Consider the following 26,481-nt stretch of genomic DNA (forward strand, 5'->3'; position numbering starts at 1 on the left):
TGGATTATATAAAACATTTAGAAGGTAAAAGTATATAACTTCTGAAATTTAAATACAATATAAAATGAAAATCAGGGACAGTGATACATGTTTGTAATTTAAGCACTTGCATAGAAAAGGCAGGGGAATAATGAGTGTGTGGCCAGCCTGGACTACATGGAGAATTTGAGACCAGCCTTTGCTACACACTAGGACTTAATCAATAATAGATGGATAGATAAATGGATAGATAGATAGATAGATAGATACATTCTACATAATTAAAGAAAATAAAATATAAAATCTTAGACCTTTACTTTGTATTAGCCATCCTAAAATACTGAGAGATAGAATAATAGCATGAATTATAAGAATCATTTGCATTAAAATTCTTAAGACCACTGTCGATTAATGCTTATGAATCAGTTTCACTGAACTTTAACACCTGATAGAATAGATCTTAGAACTCAATTTTGTTTTCCATCAATGACATGCATTTGTCAAAATTCAATTCAATCATTCTTAAATTAGTATAGATGTATCATTGATGAAATATGAGTGAAAAGGAGATTAAGAGTCCATATAAAATTAAGAATCAATTTAATAATAAGCACAAGATAACTACCTGAGGGGAGTATATGAACCAAAGGAATAGAAAGTGTGGAAGTGTGTGTTTTAAAGCCCAGAGAAGCCAATTCACAACTGTTTTCAGTTTCCTTCTCTTGTAACAAGAAAGAATGGCAGAAACTGAGCAGCACACATATAGGGTATAGCTTAATGTAAAGCTCCTATTTTATGCATTCAGATTCAAGTCAAAGTGTTGTACCCTTTTACAATGATTTGCAAGCAAAACACTATCATACACTGTGAAGTAAAATATTTATAATATTAAATCTCAAAAAGTAATTTGATTCCTAGTGTACATAATATTGGTAAATACAGACTTTTATTTCCATTTTTCATTCTATTGATATCTACTTTATGAAGTAAAAATGTATGTAAAAGGGTAACATTTAACCACCTGAAATTATTTTATTACTATTATATACATACTTGAAGATTCATAGCAAATGACACTAGAAGATGTTTCATCTTCTTGAAACAGAGAGATTTACTGATTGATTAGAAAATTCTACTACTTTTTTCACAAAGGAGGCATGCTGACTCACATCTTTGTAAATAATCTCAGTAAGCCAAAGATTGAGAGGCAGTAAAGTTGTCCCAAATCTGAAGATAGCTTGAGCTACATAGTGAGTTCCAGACAAGCCTAGAATACAGAATGAGGAAGTGAGATTGTCTCAAAAATTTATGTAATGCAAATTGTTGACAACATATCTAAAAATGCCCACCTTGGCAATGCAAATGAAAGCAAAGATTCTCTTGCAATGACTACATAAGCAAAGATTAGCCAAATGATATTATGGAAATGTGTTTTGTATAAAATAAGACTCACAATGCTCTTGGGGTTGGTACTTTTCCCCTACGCTTTACTCAATGCTACATAAAAAATTCATCTCATTTTATATAATGTGTCCCTTTCTGTAACATATCCTGAGGGCATACTCAAAAAAGGACAAAAATATTTTTATATTCAGTACTTGCTTTGTGGTTGTATACAGGTAGAAAAGGGATTAAAATGATACAACAATTCAAAAATAGAAATATGTAATATACCATATCAACTAAAGATGACAGCTTTTCATTCAGAAAATAGAAACATGGAAATATTATTTTTAAATATGATTTTGAACATATAAAATGTAAATGTATACAAATAGATTTAAAGGAAATATTGTAGCATTTTTGTCTTGAATGAGGTTGTTTATGATGTTATGTATTGTTTTTAGGTTTGACATTATAGTAACTGAGAAAAGCAAATACAACTCATGGCACAATCACTCTTTCTTGTCCTACTTTAGCATTGTTATAAGCTTGAGTACAGTATTGTGCTAAAACTAATGTAAAAACATAGAAGGATTTTTAAAGAACTCTGAAAGCATAAATTTATTTCAGCATGTGCAAGACAAGGTTTGATACAATTAGGTTGACATCCCACTTCCAGTTTGCCTTCAGGAATAGTTTGTGTCTACTAACCTCTTTGAGTAATAAAATATTGAAGGCTTTTGGAAATTGTGAAATTTACATTGGAAAAGAAATCCTATTTCTGTGGTTAGATTCTCACATTAGGCTAGATGATGGCGTATGATTAAGTATAATAATTTTAAAAGCTCCAAGTTAACACTTTGGTAGAATTAGGAAAATGCTGAAGATGAACACACTAATGCAACCATTAATTCAACATGAAACAAATACTTAGTGATGTTTCCCTACTAGTCATATGTCCACAGGAAGAACATTATCTTTGTTTCATCCATTAACATCTCTAGGTGGCTGGAAATTGCTGGATATACTAGATACTTAATATTTGTTAAGTGAGTGAATGAATGAGTCTTATGTGGCAAACCTTGCCTTAAATTGTACACTTTCAGAGGCAAAACAATACTCTAATGAATGTCAGATTACTGTAAATATAAACCTGAGGCCAATTGGCAAGTTGTGATCACTGTTAGGGTAGACTTTACACTGAGCAAGAAGACGGTGGGGAGGGGCCCTAGAATTTGTGTCCGAATTGATAGAAATAATTTAAATCAGAGATGAGAACAGTGTTTTGAGTGAAGAATGAATGTTTTCAGAAGAAAGAAAGGAACAAAGAAACGAATGAACAGAGATAAGGAGGAAGGAAGGAAGGAAGGAAGGAAGGAAGGAAGGAAGGACAGACAAAAGCTGGGATATTTGCACCAGAATTTCCAAACTTTCTCTCTGTGGATCATGTAAACACATATCTGTGTCTCAACTCCATTAAATGCCTCTTCTTAAATACTGTGAATCTTCTTAAAATTCAACTTATGCAGAAGTGTTTTGTTATTTCCAGGTAAGAGAATATTAAAGACCTATGTGTAAGATCAGTATTTTAGAGGGAATGTTAAAATCTAACAAACAACACATATCTGGAGAACAAGGTCAATAGAGTCAACTAAGCAAGGACCACAGGCTCTCACAGAGACTGGAGTATCAATCACAGTGCCTGCATGGGTCTGTGCTAGGTTCTCTGCAAACAAGTTGTGGTTGTTCAGCTTGGGATTTTTGTGGGACTCCCAATAGCAGCAGTGGCAGTATCTCTGACTCTTTTGTTTGATCTCAGATTCCCTTTCCTCCTAATGGGTTGCCTAGTCAGGCCTTGATATGAGGGTTTGTGCCTAGTCTTATTGAATGTTATGTTGAGTTAGGTTGATATCCCTGGGAGGACTGCTCTTTTCTGAAGGAAAATGAAGGTATAGTAGATTTGGTAGAGAGGGAAGATGAGCGCACCACTGGCAAGAGTAGAGGGAGGGGAAGATGCAGTCTGAATGTATTGTTTTGTATAAGGGAAGGGAAAAGAAGAAACAAGAAAAAAGAAAGAAGAAGAGGAAGAGGAGGAGGAGAAAGAAGGAATAATAATAATAATAATAATAATAATAATAATAATAATAATAATAATAATAATAATACAGGCCTGCCTTTCCAGATACCTATTCCCTACCCATGCCTTTTTTGTTTTTTGAGACAGAGTTTCTCTGTGTATCTTTGGCTGTCCTGGAACTCACTCTGTAGACCAGGCTAGCCTTGAACTCCCAGAGATATACCTTCCTCAGCCTCCAGAGTTCTGGGATTAAAGGTGTGCACCACCTCTGCCCAGCCATATATTACCCTTTAATCAGAACAATGAAGGACATTGGTCTCTCCACAGAAGTGAAAACTATGTCCACATGGCTCAGGGGGTCTAGGAGCTTAATGGGGTGGAAAATCAGACTTTTAGGATGGAAGTAATTCCATCTACAATTAATTTCCCCTGCAGTCTCAATGCACTCATTGTCAGCAGAGGTTGATATGCTGATATCTTTATCAGCGGGTTCCATAGGAGCTATCAGTCAAGTCAACTTTCCTGTTTGATACACTTGAAGCTTTAGGTCACTAGCCCTTCATTATGTATCTTATAACATGTCCAATTATATTATGTGTTGACTAAACATAAGGCATATTATCTTAAAACATTTAAAATTAAAAATAAAAATCTATTCACACAGAAAATGCCTCTCAATGTAGTGTCATCATACACTAGACAAACACAAATGTGATCACTGTCTAGTTAAGTAGTCATAGTATTGTCATAAGATCAAGGGCAAACAGACTTACTGACAATTGTAGAAGAGAAAGTTCCTTAAGATTCAGGTTTATTTCCTCAAATCTCTACTACACATGCAACCATCACCTTAGCAGAACTGGATTTTAAGGATGAAGTAACAAAATGATTATTCTTCTCCTAACAGCATTTGTTAGAATAATAAATGATCATAACACAGAAAAGCTTGTCTTCCTGAAATATCCCCAAGGCAGGACCAAGGTAATTTGAAAATAAGCTAAAATCTTGGACCATTAACGTTCTAAACCAGAAAGTTAAAAGTGAGTATCAGTAAGTGGGAATCCCTGTGCTAAGTGATGTTCTGCCTACCATGTCATTTCTTTTCTTCAAATTAAGGGAGGAAAGAAGAGGCAGAGGGAGAAGGAATCTACCACCTGTTGAGTTTATATGAGGCTTCAGGAATTTCAACATAAAGCTTGCTAAGGCTATGCCATTTTAATGAAGCAGAAAGAAAAAAATTGCAAAGATTGCATTTACTTGATTGTCCACTTGGTGGATGAAGGACTGACACCACCAAAAATATATTCTTATTCAAATTTCCAGTATGTTTTTTCCTATATTTTTGTTTTAAATACAAGGCACAAGAACTCACATCATGAGTGTCTGAACACCAGTGTTTATACATCACAACAAGGCATTTTTCTCTAGAAAGTTTTAAGTATGGTTAATCTAATGTTATTAAAGTATTTCAGTAAATGTTAAAATATACACTTTAAAATTATTGTTCACAGTTGCCTTTCCTGATGTAGATGTAAGAACAGTGCAGAAATCTGAATAAAAGCTTTTTGCTCTTGCCTAGTACTATGTTTTAGAAATCAGTTCATTGGGTATTTAAGTGAAGGAGTATAGCTAAAACTTTGGGGATTCTACAAACTTTAAGTAACGAATGATGTTACATTAAAAAACAACAATTAAAAAGTGACTTCACAGAAGACTCATAATTTAGGAAATTTAATCCAAGCAAAGCTGAGATCAGGGAAATGGTATTTTTTCTTGAGATTATTATTTAAGGCTTTGCTATCTCTAATATTTGCATTTAGATACAAGCAGTAAAGAATAGTTATTCATTTTGTTTCATCCTGTATTTTGAAGCCATATGGAAATCTAGTATTTTGTAAGTTACACATTCACACAAGCAAAACTCTGCTATGTTCAATCATGCACATATTTAAGAGGGTTTAATTGAAAACAATATGAAAAAAATGCCAGGCAGTGGTGTCACACACATTTAATCCCAGCACTCTGAAAGCAGAGGCAGGTGTATCTGTGTGTCTGTAGAGCTAGTTCCAGGACAGCAAGGCTACACAGTGAAATCCTATCCTTAAAAAAAATTAATTGATGTTAACCCATATAGGAAATAATGTTCCTCAGAAAACTTATATTGACAAATAAAAAGATAAGTGCCAGTTTATGCCATGCCCCCCCCAAATGATGCAGGCTATTTCTATTGCTCTTGCTTAATAACCATAACTTAATTGTATAACCTTGCTGCTAAGGAAACCTCATATTCTGGTTGCTGGATTTGGACAAATAAAGTTGTTTATAACCAAACATCTTTCTTCTTGCTGGCTAGTTATAATAATTCCAATAGGTGCTAAGCAGACTGCTAGGGGGAAAAGGTCATCAACATTCTTATTCATCTTTTAACTGTGAGAGCAACAATAACAACTGGTGTGGTAAGATGTAACTGTGAGTACAATAGTGGTACAAATGTTATAGTGATAACCAACTATTTTCTAATTTTATTTAAGTATCTTCCACAGGAAGAAGCACAGGTCTTGTACTATAAATTTTGCCAAGAATTCATAGTAGAGAGTCTCATACATCCATGGCCACCTTACTATTACTCCTTTGCTAAGTGGACACAAACACAGACACTTTAAATTATTATGTCTCTATATTATAACTCCTTGACCTCATCATAGAAGCTTCTTTGGGAAGTGGATGATGGATAATACAGAAATTCACACTGGTCAAAATGCAGAGAGTAAGTGTAAATGGAGGGCTCATCCATAAATGGGGCGTTTATAGCATACCTACTCCCAAGACTCATGGATCATTGTGGAGAAAGTGGCAGATGGATCATAAGAGCCAGAGGTTAGGGAACCCTAGAACAGTGTATCCAGACGTGTCATGAATGTTGCACTCATGAACTAACAGAGGGTGTAGTTGCCTACACAAGACATACACAAGATGAAGATAGTCAACATTCCAGCTTGTGGGGAATAGGGGTTGATGAACTTTTACACCTAGTTGAGAAGAAGTTGACAGTGAATGCATTCCGGGGGAAAAGAGAGTCAGTTTTCTTTATGGGTATGGCACACAGTAGGTCACTACACTATAGTAGTTGTACCAACTCCCCTGAGTATATGTACAGAACAAATTGCAATCAGTGGGATATATAAAATAAAAGAACATGATGTTAAGATGAATTCAGAAAGAGATGTGTATCTGGAAAGAATTAGAAGGAGGAGTGGGGTACAAATACATATTACATGCATGATTGAAATTCACAAAAATAATAAAAATATTATATTATCAAGAGAGCCAAAGTCACATTTTTATTGTTTTGACATCTTAACTTAGTGGTGTAATTCCTATGGGATTAAGTCAGTCTTTGCATATTAAATATAATGGGTTTAACTCAAACAGATTTTCATTACTAGAAGATGTTATTCAGCATCATGACAGTACTTTTTATCATACTTTTAAAGTAACCATGCAAACATTTCAGGCATTTTAATCATTTTCTGAACCAACCTTGGTTTCTACAAACTCCAAAGACACAGGCAAGGTATACTATCTTTTAAAATCCTGCAGTATATTAAATGGAGTTCATTTTATGCTTACAGGCCCTACTATCTTTCCAATTTTTTTTTCCTATCAGACTTCTTAGCATAAGTTCCCAGAACAATTTTCCCAAACCTTTCTATTTTTTTCTCTTTGACTTAGTCACTCTTCTGTGGCTATGAGGAGACACCATGACCATGGCAACTTTTGTAAGAGAAAGCATTTAGTTAGTGTGACTTATAGTTTCAGAGGTACAGTCCATTATTAACATAGCAAGGAGAAATGGAGCTAGAGAAGTAGCTAAAAGATACATCCTGGTCCACTAGCAGAGAGCTGGGGTAGAGACGGGGGAGAGAGGGAGAGGAGATGAAGGGGGAGGGGAGAGAGAGAGAGAGAGAGAGAGAGAGAGAGAGAGAGAGAGAGAGAGAGAGGACCTGGCAAGAGCTTTTGAAACATCAAAGTCCACCACCAGTGACAGACTTCTCCAAACTAGGCCAAACCTTATAATCCTTTGCAAATAGTGCTACTCCCTGGTGGTTAAGCATTCAAATATCTGAGCCTATGGGGGTCAACCACCACTCTTATTTATAATTTCTTTCAATGGATTGGCTCACTGACCATGCCGGTATGCTCTCAGCAACCCATACAATTCTTTTCATTTTGTGTTTGCTCCTTGTGCGTGTTATTATTGAAAAATGGTTGAGTTCTTTGAACTATCAAAGATCATCACTTGCTTTTCTAGAGAGAATGTGCCCTCTTAAGATGGGCTCTCCTTTTCTGTGTTTGAGAGGAGGAAAAGTAACAGAAAAGCCATGTGTGATAGTGGTTCATATGGCTACTCAAATGTGTGAAAACTGGCCCACGCTCAGTCCTGTACATTAAACTGTAAAGAAAGATGAGAGTCTTCCCTACAGTAAGAAGACAAATGCTGTATGTTCTCTATCATAGGCAGAACCTAAATTCGGAAGGTTAGATATATGTGAACAGGGGGCAGTAATGCAGATGAAAGCACACATCTAGAATGGGGCCTTTGTAAAGGTTTTTTTAAAAAGATGTTCTGAGATTGAGAAAGGCAGAATAGCACATGAAATGTGAAAGTGGAAGTTGAAGACAGGAGAGAAGGGGGGGATGGGAGGGGTGGGAAAGTAGGAGCCACCAAAACAAAGCACATATGTAAATAAAGTAGTAAGCTAATTTTTAAATATAACTAATTCTTCTTTTTAAAAGACAGTGGTTCTGGGTGGTAAACAAGCATGCCAGTTGGGAATATTCCATATCTAGCACTTTCTCATCTTCCCACGAACAGCTTGGAACACAACCTATCTTTCCAGTTTTTACATTTTGAATTCTTCTCACTGGTTCTTCAGTTTTTCTCTCAAATATGAATGACGACTTCGCATTATTTTGGTTCCCCAAAATTGAGTGTGCCATGAAAGAGGGTGACTCTGTGAACAAGGACTTCTCTTGTGTTCTATATTAACTTGAGATGAAGTCTCTTCATTTTAAATGTGTAATTTATCCTCTTTCCTAAAGTGCTTTTTTTCCACTTGGTTGTAAAGTCAGAAACAAATTGGGAGTAAAATAATTGTATTTTTATCTTTAACACTATGCCATCTGTTCAGATCAGCCCAGTTATATCTTCTTTATTTTCTGTTTTGCTTTTTAACATCACTTTTATGAATAAAAATCCACTGGTTTTGCTATGATTTTGTGAAGTCATTTGGACCTTCAAACAGTTCAATTTAGATGTATTTCTATTTATTAAATGTATAGTTGTTTTAACTTTTTTTTGCATTTTTGAAGTGGCACAACTAATCACAACATTTTCAAGTTAGCTTTTAAACAATTAAGGTTTAAAAAAATTGCCAATTCTGTAGCACAAATATATAATATAAACTAAAGTTACTGTTTCTTGACAAATTCCAAACTGGTCCATTCCTCAACAGTAACCATGGTAACAGCTTCTAATCTTCATTCGACCTCCACATTTACACATTTTAATAGTACAACCCAATGATACACATGAAAACAAATTGCCATATATTTTATACATACTTACATGAACATTGTTCAGCAAACTGACTTTATTACATGTCAATATATCACATTTCTCTTTCTGATTTTCTTTTCTGTGGTGGAGGAGGTTGAAGTATAAAAACAGGACCCAAGTTCTTAATCATGTCTCTACTGAGGTATGTTCTCAGGTCTAACCACCATTTATTTTAGTAAATGTCTCATCCATGGTCTCTTATTGATGAATTACTATAATCAAGATACCATAATTTACTTGAAAGTTCATGTTCAAATTGTTATCACTTTTTAATGTAAAAAAGTAACCATTAAGTTATTTGTCCAAGAATGACAGGATTAGCAGAAATCTGAGAATAAGAGAAGAACTTAATGGCCCTGCAGTACCCCAGCACCCTGAAGAACTTTCACTGGCCAGTTGGCTGTGAATAAGATAAACGAAGGACCCACAGAAGGACAGATACTCAGATTTTAAATATCTGAAAGCAGATGAAACAGGAGAAAGAAAATACACAGGAGTTTAGAACTTTATAGACTTCAAGGCAGCAGGTGATACAGATGGAACAAGAAACATGTAAATGGTTCCCCTTGAGGCCTTGATAGACTGGATTGGCTGAGCTGCAATCAGGGCACATAAAAATTGCTACTTTACTAGTATGATAATCTGAGGCCTATTGTTAATTATTATGGGAATACTGGCAAGTCCATCACAAGCTTTATATTATCACATTCTTTTTCCAATGCTTTGACACACCCTCCTACTGTCCACTGTGAATCAAAAAATAAATGACAAAGGTGTCTGACATTCCAATTACAAACACTAGTTACTATAGCCTCTGCTGTAGATGACACACAGGGGCTGGGATTCAACTAAAGTATGAGAAAAATTCAAAGGAATGCATAACCAAAAGGATAAATTTATAGAACCATAGTCAATAATAGTATACATTAAAATTAATAGCTATGATTCACATTTGAAAGGATCTGTCATATGATCTAGTAACATAGCCCATATCAGGTTTAAACAAGAGGAATTCAAAGCATTTCCACTAATATTGGAAACAAAAGTTATCTACTCTCTCCATACCTATGAAACATAGTATTTGAAGTCTTAACCAGAAAAATAAGACAACTGAAGGAAATCAAGGAGATAAATTAGGAAAGGAAAAAGTAAGGTCTCTTTATTCACAGATGATGTGATAGTTTTCAAAAATAATTCCAAAACTTCCACTGGGAAAAACTATATCCTATAAACACTTTCAACAAACTAGTAAGATATAAAATTAACTCACAAACGGGGGTAGCCTGTCTATATACAAATGACAAATGGACTAAGAAAGAGGTCATGGAAATAACACTTTTCAAAACAGCATCCAATAATATAAATTATTATGGAATATGTCTTAATTGGAAGTCTATTTCTGTGAAGACACACAATGAAATTAAAAAGGAAAACATTTATTTGGGGATGACTTACAGTTTCAGAGATTTAGTTCATTTTTGCCACAGTGGGAAACATGGTGTTTTGCAAGCAGACAAAGTTCTGGAGAGGGAGATTTATCTGTAGACAGCAAAGGAGAGAATACCAACTGGGCGTAGCTTTAGCATATATGACATCACAAAGCCCAACTTCACATTGACATACTTCCTCCTACAAGGCCACACCTAGTTCAACAATGTCACACTTTCTAATAGTGCCATTCCCTATGGGCCAAACATTCAAAAACCTGAGTCTATGGGGGCTGTACGTATTTAATCCACCACAGGGTAACTCTAATCAAGGAAGTGAAAGACTTATATGATAAAAACTTTAAGACACTGAAGAAAGAAATTGTAGATTGTATCAAAAAGTAGAAAGATCTCTCATGTTCATGACTAATTTACCAAAAGAAATCTGCAAATCCAATGCAATCTGTCAGAGGCCATGGGAGTTGCAGAAGGTGACAACTAATATTCAGATGTCAACCCACCAGAGGAATGATTCTTTGTCACAGGAGAATCCCATTTGGGCAGGGCCAATGGGACCACTAACTCTGGAAATGTTGTTCCTGACTGTAGTTTCACATGTGCAAAAGCAGCTATGGTGTCTCCCCATTACATGTAGTATGTAATCTCATGTGATGTGTATATGTAATTTCATGATTGCATCTCAAATGTATGGGTACATATATCCATGCATGCTTAGGAAGATGCTTCATAACTACATCTATTGTCCTATGAAGACTGTGAGCTACTTAAAAGTCTTCTTTGTTCCTTTCACTCAGACTAACACAAGAAAATAAAAATGTCTTCTCAGTCTAAGACTAATGCATACAATTAGCTCATTTTTACCTCAGAGCAACACAGGACTACAGGTTTTTGAAAATGGATCATAAGTTTAAAACTTTACAGTTACGCACAAGGTTAGAATCACAGGTATCTAACTAAGATTATTAACATCAAGCATCCTAAAAAAAATCATGCTAATTCTTCACTTGCCAAGTCTGACTGATAAAAGAGCTATGTCTTGAAGCTTGTCTCACTGGGCACTGTGCCCCCACACTCTGGTCACAGTCTTACTCCAGAAAGCTTTAAACTTTGTGTTGCCATGGTAAAGGGAACTGCCCTTTTTGCTCATCCAAAGGAATGTGCTTTTGACCAATGCAATGTAACCCTTGTGATTTGTTTTATTATTGCTTCAAGGCTCCTATAAATAAATGTATTTAAGCTAGGTGAACATAGAAGCTGAGGAGAATTGAAACAAAGGAGAACTAGAAGCTACAGAGATAGAATTAGAGCCAACAGAAGAATAAAGAACACGACTCAAACAGCACATGTATGAGATGTTCCTTAACACCTGGGTTTAGAAATTTTTCTAAATTTTCTTCACTACACTGTGGCCTCTGACCCAAACCCTGGAGGTAGTCTCATGAGCTGGACTCATAAGCTACTGATATCAATCCCCATCTATATTCAAATCCCATTCTTCACAGAGCATGAAAGGACAATTTTCAGCTTTGTATGGAAAGACAGAAAACACAGAATAATTAAATCTTTCCTGAATAAAAAAAGAATTGCTGGAGGTCTCACCATCCCTAATTTCAAATTGTACTACAGAGCTACAGTAATAAAAACAGTATGGGACTGGCACACTCTAAGTGGATGCAGCTACTATGAAAATCAGTGTGGTGTTTCCTCAGAAAGGTGAGGATATATCTATCATAAGGTCCATATATAGCACTTTGAGGCATATGTCTAAGAGGTTCTACATCCTACTACAGAGACTCTTGCATAGCCATGTTTATTTCTGCTCTATTCATAATAACCAGAAATTGGAAACAATCTCAGAATTAAATAGGAGAAACAGTAGTGGAGAGCCAGGAGGATACAGGGAGGGGAAATCAGTAATCAAAATATATTGTATGTAAAAATCTATTTTCAATAAAATAAATATGAGGAGTAAAAAATGAAACAGCATGTATAAAAATTAATCACACATGAATTTTCAAAGCACCTCTGAATATTCTAGTCTCACAGTGGGAATGACACAAGTAACCACAGGCAGAGTAACCCCTACAAATTCTCATGTGTTCATCTGCTGGATTACTGTTCAGCATGAAACAAAAGACCTATGATGGGCAAAACAGCACCTACTGGAAAATAGGGACTCATTGCAAAACAATGTGTCTCTACTTGTAAGAAAATGTCTAGGATATTCAAGACAAACCCAAAATAAGCCAGATAAGATTTCTGATTATCTAAAAGGAGAGAGGAGGAAAGCAGGTGACTGTACAGGGGCATGAAGAAAGACTCTGGTGCAGTGGAACCCCTCAGTTTTGGTTGCACCAGTGGTTACATGGGCATTCATTTCAACAAATGCATCTACTGCACATTAGGTGCAGTAATTATTATTATTTTAAATTGAAGTAAAATAATTTGCATTGTCTCTGTATAGATGAATGTGAATGCTGGTAGGCACATGTGTCTGGGGGCCTGAGGTCAACTTCAATTATCATTTTTCAGGACCTGTCCAACTAAGTTTTGTAGGCATGGTCTCTCACTGTGATGAGGAGCCTATAAATTAGGGTAGTCTGTCTGGTCAGCCAACTTAAGTGGTCTTTTTGTCTCTACCTCTTCAGTTCAGAGATTACAAAAGCAATCCAAAGTGTCTGAGCTAAATCTCTCACTCCCGTTTCCAAAAAGTCAGACATGGTGATAAGTATTTACAAGTTAATAATTTTAAGAAAGGAAGCAAGGGATTTGCTGAGAAAAAATATCATCAACACAAATAACCTATCAAATGCAGAGTACCCAAACTATATGAATAATTTTCAAATTCAACTATAAGAATGACAACTTTTAAAAGCATGCAAATGTTTGAGAAGGTACTTAATAAAACAAAACACAATTATTAGCAATAATATAGCACAAATAAACATTAATCATAAGCATTGCTATGAAAACCACAAAAAGTTACTGATATAGGTTCACTAGAACAGTCCTGAGCAAGACACTGTCAACAGCAAATACTGAGAAGTTGAAGAGCACAGTTCTGATAACAATGTAAAAATTATAATCTCCTGGAAAATAATCTCCAGATTTCTTAAGAAAAATACATATGCATATCTTGCCCATAACCCCCAAATTCTAGTATTAGGTCATTTATTGGAAAGAAAATCCATACCCTCATAACACAGCCCTCAAATAGCTGTTTTAGGAGTACCACAGTCAAAGCTGTCTGGTATTCCAACATAAAAGGGATTAGCAGGAGTCAGCAATAAAAATGAAAAAGAATCAATATCTATATGCTTATACCACAATTGAATCTCAAAATCAACATACTGAGAGAAATAATCTAAGCACAATGATATATTTCTATTGATGGGACATTTTGAATAATCAAAGCAAATCTTTGTTGATAGAAATAAGAGCCATGCTCACTTCAAAATTGAAGAAGTTGGTTTGATTTTAAGGAAGCATAATTGTGTGTTTTGGTTGCTAGAGAAGTGTGTGTAGTTTGTGAAACGGATGAAATGATGTTGCAAAGACAGCCACCAAGACCATAAATATACTTATTTTGAACTCGGGCTTGGTAACATGTAACAGGAAATTATAAAACAACAGGCAACAGCATATTTCTTCTTATCATATATGTGATCAATAAAACAGATATAGAATTATAAGAAGACATTATGTCAAGACCATAAGCAAGTCTTCATATGTCTTTGTTTCTTTGGTAGGTTACTGTCACAGTTGATTTTCTTGACACCATGATATCTTTCCTGACAGAAGCCACTTAAGAGAGGAAAGGTTTCTTCAGGCTTATATTTTTTGAGGGTTCAGTCCATCATAGCAAAAAAGGCATAATAGCTAGAGTGGTTTGATTGGATGATAGGACACAGTTGTTTGTATCTTCACATATCAGGAAACATAGTTGTCTTGCTGGAACCAGAAGTAGATATTACCTTTAGGGACTGCCCTGATAACCCTCTTCTAACTAGTTCAATCCCAGAAATATTATTTCCCAAAAGAACACTACTAGTGGAGGAGCAAGTGTTCAACATGAACCATGGAACACATTTCATATTCAAACCATAACACTTACATTGTTAAGTCTGAACAGTACCCAGAGTTATATATAAATTTGGGGCAGTATGGAACTCTTTTGAAATCTGATAGATTCACTTATGTTTTATATTTCATTGATCTAAATTATGTGTTTGTATGTATGAACAACTTAATATATTTCTATCTTCTCTGTAGTCACATTGATGAGGACATAATAAATGAGAATTACTAATTTTTGTCAAGGTATGTATTTTAAGACTTGATGCCTAAAATTAAGCCTTTTTATCTCCTATAACTAATATAACCACATATATTTTATTTGGATGTTACAGCCTCCCTGTTTAGCATGATTTTACACAGACAAGTAGTTATTATCAATCATGTCCCAATTCACTGGCAGGTTTATGCTCACCAAAACCTGAATAGAAATAGACATGCTTTATTTTGTATTAACATAAACAATACAATAATGGTTAACATTTGCATTTGTATATGACTAGATAAAAATCCTATGTGATCTGAAGTTTGTTTTCTTTCTTAAATGTATTTCCTACGTGAAAATTAAAATGTATGTATATTCATGTATCTTCTGGCAATAATATATCTTCCTGTCAGCCAGGTGGTAGTGATGCATGTCTTTAAACCCAGCACTTGGTAAGGAGTGGCTGGAGGATCTCTGTGAATTTGAGGCCAGTCTTGTCTACTGACCTAGTTCCAGGACAGCCAGGGCTACACAAAGAAGCTCTGTCTCAAAAACCACCAATTTTATAGCTAGAGCTATAAATGATATAGATATAGAGGCATATAGATACAGATATGTATATGTGTACACACATATATTTATGTATTATGTATTTATGTATATATCTCCTTATCTTTTATTGAAAATTGTTTCTCAATGCAGTATATCCTGATTACAGTTTCCCCTTCCTCAACTCCTCCCAGATCCTCCCCAGCTCCGCCCATTCAAAGTCACACACTGTACTTTCCTTCTCTGCCTTATTTAAAGGTTTATTTTATTTTTAATTTTTTCCATTTTTTAATTTGAGTTAGAAACAAGATTATTTTACATGTCAATCCTCTCCCTTCTCTCCTCCCCTACCAACCCCCCAAATAAAACCCTACCTATCACATATCCTTTCTGCTCACCAGGGAGGGTAAGGCCTTCCATAGGGTGTCATCAGAGTCTATCATATCCTTTGGGATAGGGCCTAGGCCACCCCTGTGTGTCTTGGCTCAGGGGGTTTTCCTCTATGTGGAATGGGCTCCCAAAGTGCACACCTATGCTAGGGATAAGTACTGAACTACTACAGGAGGTACCATAGATTCCTGAGGTTTCCTCTATGAAACCCACTTTCCTGGGGTCTGAATCAGTCCCATTCTGGTATCACAGCTATCAGTCTGGGTTGTTCACATCAGCTGGCTGGCCATTTGCTATCGGATAACTATTTAGTATTCTCTTCCCTGGGGAACACTACTTCTCCTGCTTTCAGCATTTCTTGGCTGCATGTTGTACTTTGTGTCATGTTGAGTCTTCAGGGTTATGGTTACAACACTTATTGCAAAGACCTAGACTCTTCAATGCCAGATTCCTCAACTCTTCTTGGAATTAATTGTGTCACAACATATGGGGAAACATACAAACATCACAGCCATTTTTTTCTTGGCATGTATGTGACAGGCATGCCATATAGTTATTAGGAACTTTTATGTCTGACCCAACTATAAGTCTAAAAGTTAAAGTTAAGTGGTATTCTTTTAAACAGATGGAGGTAGAAAGTCCTTTTGCCTCTTCCTTTCTGCCTCATAGCCTGATCTTTTCTCTCTGTAACTTTCCACACAGGGCATGAGAAAAGATAGCTTAAAAAAAATGAATGCAAGTGACAAAAACAGTCTATTCCTGATGCTGCTCCCAGAGCTGTCCATTCTCGAATGCCCCAGGACGGAATCCTCTTCTGTGTGAGAAAGAATCTCAGATTCATTTTCCACACCAGAAACAATCAAAAGGGTGATAATTCCAAAAATAGCAATGCCTTGTAACTGGGTTGTGATTTTATTGCCCCATTCATTGCACTGTAAGCCTAGTTCTATAGCACTGTGACTTGGTCGATATTAAAAGCATATTTTTTTTTTAAATTTTGATCCAAGTTGGAATGAAAAGAGAAATTGAGGGCTAAAGTGGACCTTTCATCTCTCCAGTCCTTTTTGGCCTCAGGGTACATGTGTAAGACATGGTGAGATCTACAGTCACAGGCAACTGGATTGACATTCAGCAAGCACTTCATGGTCTAATAACTTCTCAGTCTCTTGTTCAAATGAATAGATGATAAATGCTGCAGTTGGCCATTGCAAACAGGTGTGTGACTGTGTAAGATGATAGAGTAACAGAATAGAAGTTCACATTCGTTGGATCTTGTCTATGTCTTAATATGCACACCGAATGCTCTAGATGTGTCACATGCTACTAACTCTCCACTGTGAGAACTGTGTGTTGGGTTTCTTCTCTCACCTTGTCAAGGTAACATAGCTTCTTCTCATAGCTACTGAAAATCCTTTAAGTGTATGCTGACATAGAAGACAAGCTTATTGGCACCATCATAATAGGACATATTGATAACTGTATATCTTACATTTATCAATAAAAAAACCTGTGTTTTTCCAATGCATCAACCAAGATCTCAGACTCTCAAGAATGTGAACGCATGAGCATGTGCGAGCACACACACACACACACACACACACACACACACACACACACACACACACACACACACACACACACTTAGTCGTCAAGGCATAAAGTTTAGTACCAAGTTACAGTCCTGGTCCTCACTGATAACTTTCATGCTCTGAGGAAATATAATATATTCTTACTGTGTTCTTATGTACTTATTTTCCTGCAGGAAGAGAAAATGGCCCTAACATAAGGAAATATGCCTGGTGGGACAGTGCTGAACACCACTACTGTCAATGACAAAAATATTAATATTTTATTAGTGACTCGGAACCTCTAACCTTAGAAATCATAATCTCCAAGCCAAATGTTCACATAAAGTTGATTTCTAAGTGTAAAAGTACTATATGTCTGTTCACCTTATATATTTATTTTTATAGTTTTTTTGTTTTGAAGATTTTAGTGACTTTGTATTATTTTAATAATTAGAAACATAATGGTTTTAAGTTATCATCTAATGAGGGAATAGACAAACATGCATTCAATCATATGCTTAATTCTAGTGATATTCCCATAATGATATGAAGATAAAGTTTATGAACCTTCAATAATGGTAAGAATATGATAATAACACTGTCAAGTTATATGAAAGTATCATTTATGTATCTACATTGTCCATTGATTCACTTATAAAATCACATAGAGTGGCTAGAGAGATCTCAGCAGTTAAGAATAACGGCTGCTCTTCCAGAGAACCCAAGTTTGGTTCTCTGCATTCATATGGCACCTTACAACTATTTATAACTCTAGTTTCAGATGTCCTGGAACTTCTGCTGGCAACACACACACACACACACTGTGCACAGATACACATGTGAGCAAAACACCCATCCACATAAAATAAAAACATGTTTTTTAATTACTTGGAGAACATAGGAGGTCGAATAAAATTGTACCCTTTGTTTTGATTATGTGGCTCTAAATGGCAGGCATTCTGGTGTCAAGATACAAACATTTGGGGCTGAAGAGTTGTCTCAGAAGTTAAGAGCACTGCTGCAGTTCCACAAGACCCAGGTTCATTCTAGCACCCACATATAACTGGGGAAGTTACAGCTCACCCATTAGTAACTCCAGTCCTAGGGATTCTGATGCCTTCTGAATTTAGTGAGCATCAGTCATGTATATGGTATACATACATAAAAGTACAAAACACTTATCCCCATGAAATAAAGAAACACATCCTGTTTTAGAAAAGAGCAAATTTGTGATATTAGAAGCAGATGGGTACCATCTGTAAAAACTCAGGTATAAAATTCTCACTGAAGATTCTCCTCTAATGTATGCATTGTCTTCCAGCCAATAGAATCAGCCTCCACACTGTGCTAGCAAATGCACTTAGCATTAAGGCATACACAGATGCTCCTTTTTCTTCATTTTTTTCCTACCGTAACTTTGCTTCCTCGTTCAATGCCCACACAACGTGCATGAACTACATGGGTAATTTATTCCCAATTTACTGTGAGGCATTGCATTCTGGGCTGAGTTGTTGCTTGACTATTCCACTGTGTGTGAAATGCTGCAGTGAATGGGATTTAAATGGAGTGTGGGTTTGGAGATGGGAGGAAATGCTCTTCAAAATCATGTGGAAGTAATAAACAAGGTTACAAAGTGAATACATTTAAGCAACCCATAGGCAAAATGACAGGGCTATAAAATTACAGGTTTTATTGTTGTGTATGTATGCCCCACAGAGTCTGTGCATCCACATGCACAGCCAGGCAGGAAGAAATGTAATGATCAGGAAATTTCAATGCAAATGGACATATGCCTTTAAGTTGGAGAATATTTATGGTATTCACTCATAGACTCTTCTGGAACTTTACACAATTTCTTGTCACCTGTCCCTTCCAATTCTATAGTAATGTTTTGTGATTGCTCTACTGACTTACCCTGTCCAAGAGCGAAATAAAAATAATAATACATCCCAATTCTGTGTAGTTTCACAACAGGGATATTGCTGGCATATAGTCAAATATTTCACAATTAACTTGGCTGGAGACATTACAGTAGTTTTGATAAATGATGATAGTGCTGTCTTTCGTAAAGTATCAGAAATTGTACAACTTCTCCCTTCTTCTTCCTGTATCTTTGCCTGGCATTCAATCACTTGAAATCATACCTGTGCCTACAATCATTTTAAGCTGTTTTCTGAAAATGTAACCCTGTCTCAAAGAGAAAAGTTAAATAAATCCCTTATTCTGCTCATTGAATATCAGTTTTGCATGGAATTGGAAATGTGACCATTTGCAAAATGCCACTCCTGGCAAAAACAATAAAGAGTGTTTACAATGATGTTAAATCATTTCCACTAACTTGTTTTTCCAACTCTTATTAAAAAAAAAAAAAACTTTAGTAAGAAGAACTGGGCCATTTTGTAGTTTCTTTGTGCTTAGTTTGAAACAAGCAGATGTACCAGGACTTGATACTCAATGAAATTTTTAAGCAATTAAGAAAAATGAACAACAACAGAAATATTGCTAATGGAATTTAAGAGAAATAACAGTAATATTTTGGATGCTTATTACAATCTTTGCATTACTTCAAATGTTTTACATGAATCTACTCATTGAGCACCCACAGTAAACCTCTGGGTTAATTTGTAATATTATCCTTATTTTAGACATGTGGCTCAAGAGGCACAAGCAGCTAAATAATTGATGTCTATACTATATGGTAAAAGGTAGAAATAGGGGTGAAAACAGGGTGATCCTGGGGTCTGTGACATGGATGATGTTTTTCTCCTTCTCCTGTGGGAACATTCATGGAACTGCCTCTCCTGCCTCTCCTGCATTGTGTGGGGATGAATTATGAATTAGAGCAAGATAATTTGGAAGACTGTGCCAATTCTCTTTGTAGCACTTATTCATTCACTTTCTGTGATTGATTTTCAATATCTGCCTGCATAAAAGCATTGATGTATGCTACAAGTGTTATTTCCTGTCCTAACCATGCTTAAAATAACTAAAATCATGTTTATACTAAAAACAAAACAAACACTATTGGTAATTTCTACAGGAAAAGCACTGTTGTTGTTTTTTTTTTCATTGAACTATTTTAAATTATATGTAATTGTTTTTTTAGTGTCTATTATATTTTACATGAAATTTTATTTCATTGCTACATGTTACTCATTCAAATATTGGGGTATATTATGACAGCCAGTACTACAATGTCCAGAGAATTTCTAGTAGCTGGGGTAAATTCAAAATGATGAGTGTGGTACTCACTTGTAAAACTGGTACTTAATTAAGAAGCCGAGGCAGAAGGATGTCAAGTTGCCAGTCATCTGGACTTAGAAAGTGAGTCCTTGTAAGTGAGAAGAAAGCAGAGAAGTAAAGAATCACATATATCTCTCTGCTAATTCCAATGAGCAATTGCATGTGCGATTGCTTACATTGTTTTATGTTTTCTTCATAAATATTTGCAGAATGATTGTCTGCTTTTATACAAGAAAAGTCATTCTTATTTAAAATATTTTCATTGAAAAGATTAGATATTGCTGTTTAAATGTGATGTCTGCTCTGTTGTTCCTGAGTCACGACATCCAGGGAACTAAGCTATATAAATATATAGATTAATGATAACAAATCAAATCTGAGGATCAAAATTTATCGTTTTCCCCTTTTCTTTCTCTTCAATGCTTCTAACATCATTGTGAAGCTAAGTCTGGGTAAAAAGACCCTGACTCACACAGGCTTCATATTTTCTCCAATATATGTCACTCTATTAAAAGAAATCTCAATTTTATGTTACTTATATATAAAGGCACTCTTTGTAACTAAGAGGATTATATATATATATGTATATATAAGTATATATATGATGTCTTTATAATTTATAAAAATAAGTATGAAAGCAAATAAAATAAGGTATGATTTTAATATTCAATTACATATTAAGTGCTCAGTGGTGGAATAAGCAACTGTCCAGAAACTATGGAATCAAATGTTGATTTTTCCCTTCCAGCTTTAATAACTGCAGTCTGATTATTTATTCTTTCTCTGGCCTCTCACAGTGTCTCTTCAGTACCCACTGTCCTGACCCTGGGGGCACAATCATGCCTATTATATTTCTTTGGCATTGTTTATTTTTGCCACAATTATTGTTAAACCCAATATACCAAACAAGTCTGTGTGAACCGGTTTCTTGGAAATTTGTTCTTGGTTTGTACATAATTTAAACAGGATTGTTTTTATTCATTTTCAAGTTTATAATAAAGTTTATTTTAAAAATAAACCCATAAAATATAAGGTATTTTTGTTTTATGGTGGTGGTGGTGGTGGTAGTGGTGTTGTACTGGTTTTGTGGTTGTTGTTGGAAAAGGGGAAGCCACTCATCAGACTCCCTCACTAGTAATCTGATTTGGCCATTTTAAGCTGCCTCCTTTACCCTATATAAAGTTCTCTGACATAGTAGCAGAGTCATGCATAATAAAGGCTTTTCACGGTCTCCCTATCTTTTCTGTAGCTGCACTGGCTAGGTATTGTGTTTACAAAGTATTTGTAGTCAAGAAAAATATTTTATAGTTTGCACCTCATTAAACTAAAAAAAAACCTAGCTAAACCATGCTTTTATAGTTAAAAATAACACACAGTTCATCCGACTGTTATACCATACTTAGGCATAGAGAGAATTGCATTATCTGATATAAAAAGGGCATTTGGGTGTGGAAACAATTTGGGAGTTGGAAGACTGAGAAATAGAGAACCACAAGGGTCAATATTAAGGCTAATTTTTCCCTACTTTATATGTTAATGGCCCGGAAGAAGGAATACTGCTTCCCAAAGTGCCAAGAATAGCTGAGAGAGCAAAGTCGAGGTGAGAGGTGCCTATGACAGAGCAAGTAACAATATATTGGGAGGACAGGCAATTTGAAGGAGGTAGGCATAAAGCCTCGGCTTTATGTAAAGGACAGTTTCATGTAAAGGACTGCAAAATAATGAGGCCAGAGACAGGAACAAGGGAAGTTAATAAACACAGTAATAGAGGCACACTATAGCACGCCAGTGGGTGGCAACCAGGAGCAGGCAGAACTGGGAGAGTTGTGATGGGTATGCAGTAAACCTTAGGATTCGAATCAAATCGAATTAACAGGCAGTGGAAATGGTATCTTGGGAGAACACCAGTCATAAAACTCTAAGCGACAGGGCTAATTCATCAAAGTGTAAACGCCTAGCTTCGAAGTTAGGCCAGGGCGAGGGAATCTGGTGATGTTAAACTGAAATGAATTGAAAACACACTCTTCACAGTAACTTCTCTGTTCAGTCTTTCTTGAATCCACGGAAAAGAAGACAAATCGCCTGCCACCCAGTGTGGAGGACTGTGGTACTGTTTGTATACTTCTATAATTGGTGAAGAGTGGGAAGTGGCAGTTAAATGAGAAGGCTTTCTGATATCTGGAACAGAGGGAAAGTAGCTAACTGCCGGATTCTCGATCGGTCAGCTTAGTTAGGAAACCTTGGAGACTACTGAATTTAAGGGAGGCGATCTGAAGACCCTGTGGTTCTAATATACTCCCGATCACAAAACCTCATTTTACAGAATGAAATACCAGTTCCCTAGAATTTTCCAGTCTCTCTAAATTTCTTTCCTAATGCCCAGGAATCTCTGAATAGAAAAATTATATGTTTGTAACCTTAAAAATACCAAAAATCAAATATACTCTCCTCTTTCAAATTTAAGACTGTGAAATTATAATATTTGCATATAAATGCTAGAAGAACAAGTGCATGTTATATAGTTTTCTAGAAATTTACTAAATAATACCAACTTTGTAATGCCTGGAAACTATATTGCCAGTTTATTTCTTCTGTACACCAAAGCTCAATTTCCTCTGGTGCACCATTTTATTTTATGAGCCCACTGTTTCCCACTTTACCGGAAATCCATTTAAATAAATTCCAAGAAATACTTTAACGCATGAAAAATAATGATTTGATGATGGGGGAGGTCTGTCTGTGTATATGTTTGTCTTAATGGTTGATAAAATACTCTTGGCCAACAGGGAAGTAAGTTAGGTGGGACTAGGCATTGAGGAGGATTCTGGGAAATGTAGGAGGATTCTGGGAAATGTAGTAAAGAGAAGTCTTGTGATCTAGGCAGGAACTGACATACCAGGCAGACTCAGAATATAAGCAGGTCCAAGCAGGAAAATGCTCTCTGCCTCCTCCTGTCTTCTCTGGGAGCCGCCATGTGAACCCAACAAGAGAGGACACATGCCGCCAGCATCCTCAATCAGATGTCTTTATAAATATGTAGTTTAATAATATGGTTGATATGAAAGACAGAGACAGCAGATAAGAAATCCTAGTCATTGGCCAGCAGCATTGTAATTAATATAAGACTCTCTGTGTTATTTTGGGCACCCACGTGGCGGTTGGGCTTAGCAGAAAGATTTATTGTTACAAATTGTTTTTCAAATTAGAATTAAAAGAGAAAAATGTTAAGCCTATCTTGCCTTTGAGATGATAGCATGCTAGTTGAAAATGAGTTGCCAAATGAAGAGCTGAGTGGAAGTCAGAGAGTTGGAACTCCTTCACCTGGACCAAGGTTAAAAGCCGATCCTGCTCCAAAGTGTTATTTGTAACTTTGGTTTTACCATTTGTTCATTTGTTTCTCCTTTTCGAAGCTTTACAAAGGTGTGTCTATGATGTTTAGCTCATTTAGTTCTCTCAAGAGCCACCCAGGAGGTCTTACTGAAGCCAGCTCTTAGGCAAATGACTTCTTCAAGCTAAGAACCTAGTAATTGTTAAATATATACTGTTAGACCTATGAAACACTGTATTAGAACGACAATAAAAAACTGATATTCAAAATAGAAACGTTCCTCTGCAGCTTGTAAAAGTAAGTGGTAAAGGAGATCTACTTAACCCTAGGATTGAATATTACTGTTAAATAAAATAAAATGAGGGCAGTGTTGATTAGTTGAGAAAAGAATTTGTCACATACTTCCCCTAAGTGATGCTTTTTAGAATGAGAGGACCTTGAGGCCATGATTGGGACCCGGGGTGGAAAGGAGCACATTAGACAGAACCTACACAATACCAAGAATAAAGAATGGAGAGACTTCCATTTAAAGCCCGGAGGAGAAGCTTATTAAGCATATAAGAAGGTGGTGAGAGAAAGATAACAGGTAACAATGAAAAGGACAGCAGGGAAGGCCAGAGGAGTCTCCTCAGACAGCAGCATTCAGAGCACTCTACCAGAGCCAATTCGCTCCTGAGGAGTCTGCAGATCAATCCCCGAAAATGAGGGACAAGTATGACGTTATATAACCCTTTAGGGATCTTAGGAAGCTTGACATCGCATGGTTTAGTTCAGCACGGAATACATAACTAAGACTTTGGAGAAGCTAGGTCTTAAACTGAAAGCCATCAATTCACAACACAGACTCTGTCCCTGAGAGAAGTCCGGCATAGCTTCGTTCCATTGGGGGTTTTTGATTCATTCTAAAGATACAGGCACATGTTCTAAAATTTTTCAGATTTAATTCTTTACAAAGGATGTCCTTGTAAGCACAGGTGAAATGGTGCATTTTAAAGTAGGTTCCTTTTCTCAACACAGGATTTGTTTTGGTAGATTGCTTAGACCTTTATAAAGATATTTGATCCAAGTACATAAAAGTCTTCCCTCCTCACCACTCCCACATATCAAATCATCCATCAGCAGCAAGACAAAAATTTCAAATAAAAAGTTAACACTTGCTGTAACATGATACCTATGTCAGGTTTGACTCAGAATCTACCCCTGTCATCCAGCATAAAATTACAAATAATAATGAACACTGTGGTTCATTTGGATCACATATAGATTTCACATAGTGCTGGAACACAAGGCCCCTGAGTCGGCTAGGTTTTATGGACTTTATGAGACTTAGTAGTTTTTTATTGCCTAAGTCTTATGGGTCCTCCCTCTAAGATAGCACCTTGTAAATCAAAGGAATTACTTCTTTTTATAATTTATTCATTCTTTTAAATTTCATTTTATATTCTAACCACAATTTCCTTCCTACCTCTCCTTCTGCTCCCCTTGCCTCAGCCCCCAGCCCACCCCCAGTCCACTCCTTCTCATGGGTAAGGGTCCCATGAGGAGTCAACAACATCAGACACAGTAGTTTGGGGCAGGGAAGGAATTAGTTCCAATGAATCCTGCCTCTATCCTTGTGTTTTCATGGTCCATTTCTTTCTTCTTAAAATTAAAAATAGATTTATTTTTTTATATAACATATCCTGATTTCAGTTTTCCCTCCCTAATTCCTCCATACCACCCCTCCTTTTTGAATCTACCCTTTTCTGTTTCTCATTAGAAAAACATAAATTTTAGAGAATAATACAAGAAACATAAAATATAAGATAAAACAAAACCAAATACATCAGTATAGGACAAATTAGGAAAAAGCCCAAGAAAAGAAACAAGAAACAATTATATACCTCTTGTCTTAGCCATGTGACTCTGAAAAGTGCTCCTTTCTCAGGTTTGCTTTCTCTTCTGCTGATTTGAAATTCTAGCTCTCCGTGGAGTGTAAATGTGCATTTTCTCCAGTCCTTCACTTAGGAGGTAGAGGCAGGACTACTGAATATATGCAGCCAGTACGTGGTTGCTACAGACAGGGATGCAGCCTCAAAAGAAAGAAGATCTCAGCTGGGAGGAGAACATAGCCAAGTCACCGTCTGTCGCCAACAACTTGGCATCTGAATGAGACCATCTCAGACTGCTCAGTCCAACTAGATGCTAGCCAAATGACTGAAGAAGATATAGGCCACATAAAAAATTAAAATTGATTTGGCTGCCCATCTAATATCTAAAAAAAAAATATGTGATTTTTTCTTTTAAACCACTAGCTTTTATGATGACTAGTTATGCAAAGACCAAAGGAGCATAAACATTCATTTATAAATGTATGTGTGTTTCTCTACAAGAAAGTCTCCAAAAAGTCACTGGGCTCTGCTTATGAATAGTCTTTTCCCCAACATTTTCTGGTCCAAGTTTTCATGCATTTCATTAGTCATTTAAAATTACATATGAACTCTTACAGTACTTGTTTTGTCTTGAACCTCACTCTCTGAACTGCTAATGACTGTTTCACTTGTTCTACATTGAATATTGTTTCCAAACTCATTCCAGTCATCTTCATACTCACTGAACATGGATGTTCAAGTTCTTT

Source organism: Cricetulus griseus, chromosome 7 (assembly GCF_003668045.3).
Source record: "Cricetulus griseus strain 17A/GY chromosome 7, alternate assembly CriGri-PICRH-1.0, whole genome shotgun sequence".
NCBI lineage: Eukaryota > Metazoa > Chordata > Mammalia > Rodentia > Cricetidae > Cricetulus > Cricetulus griseus.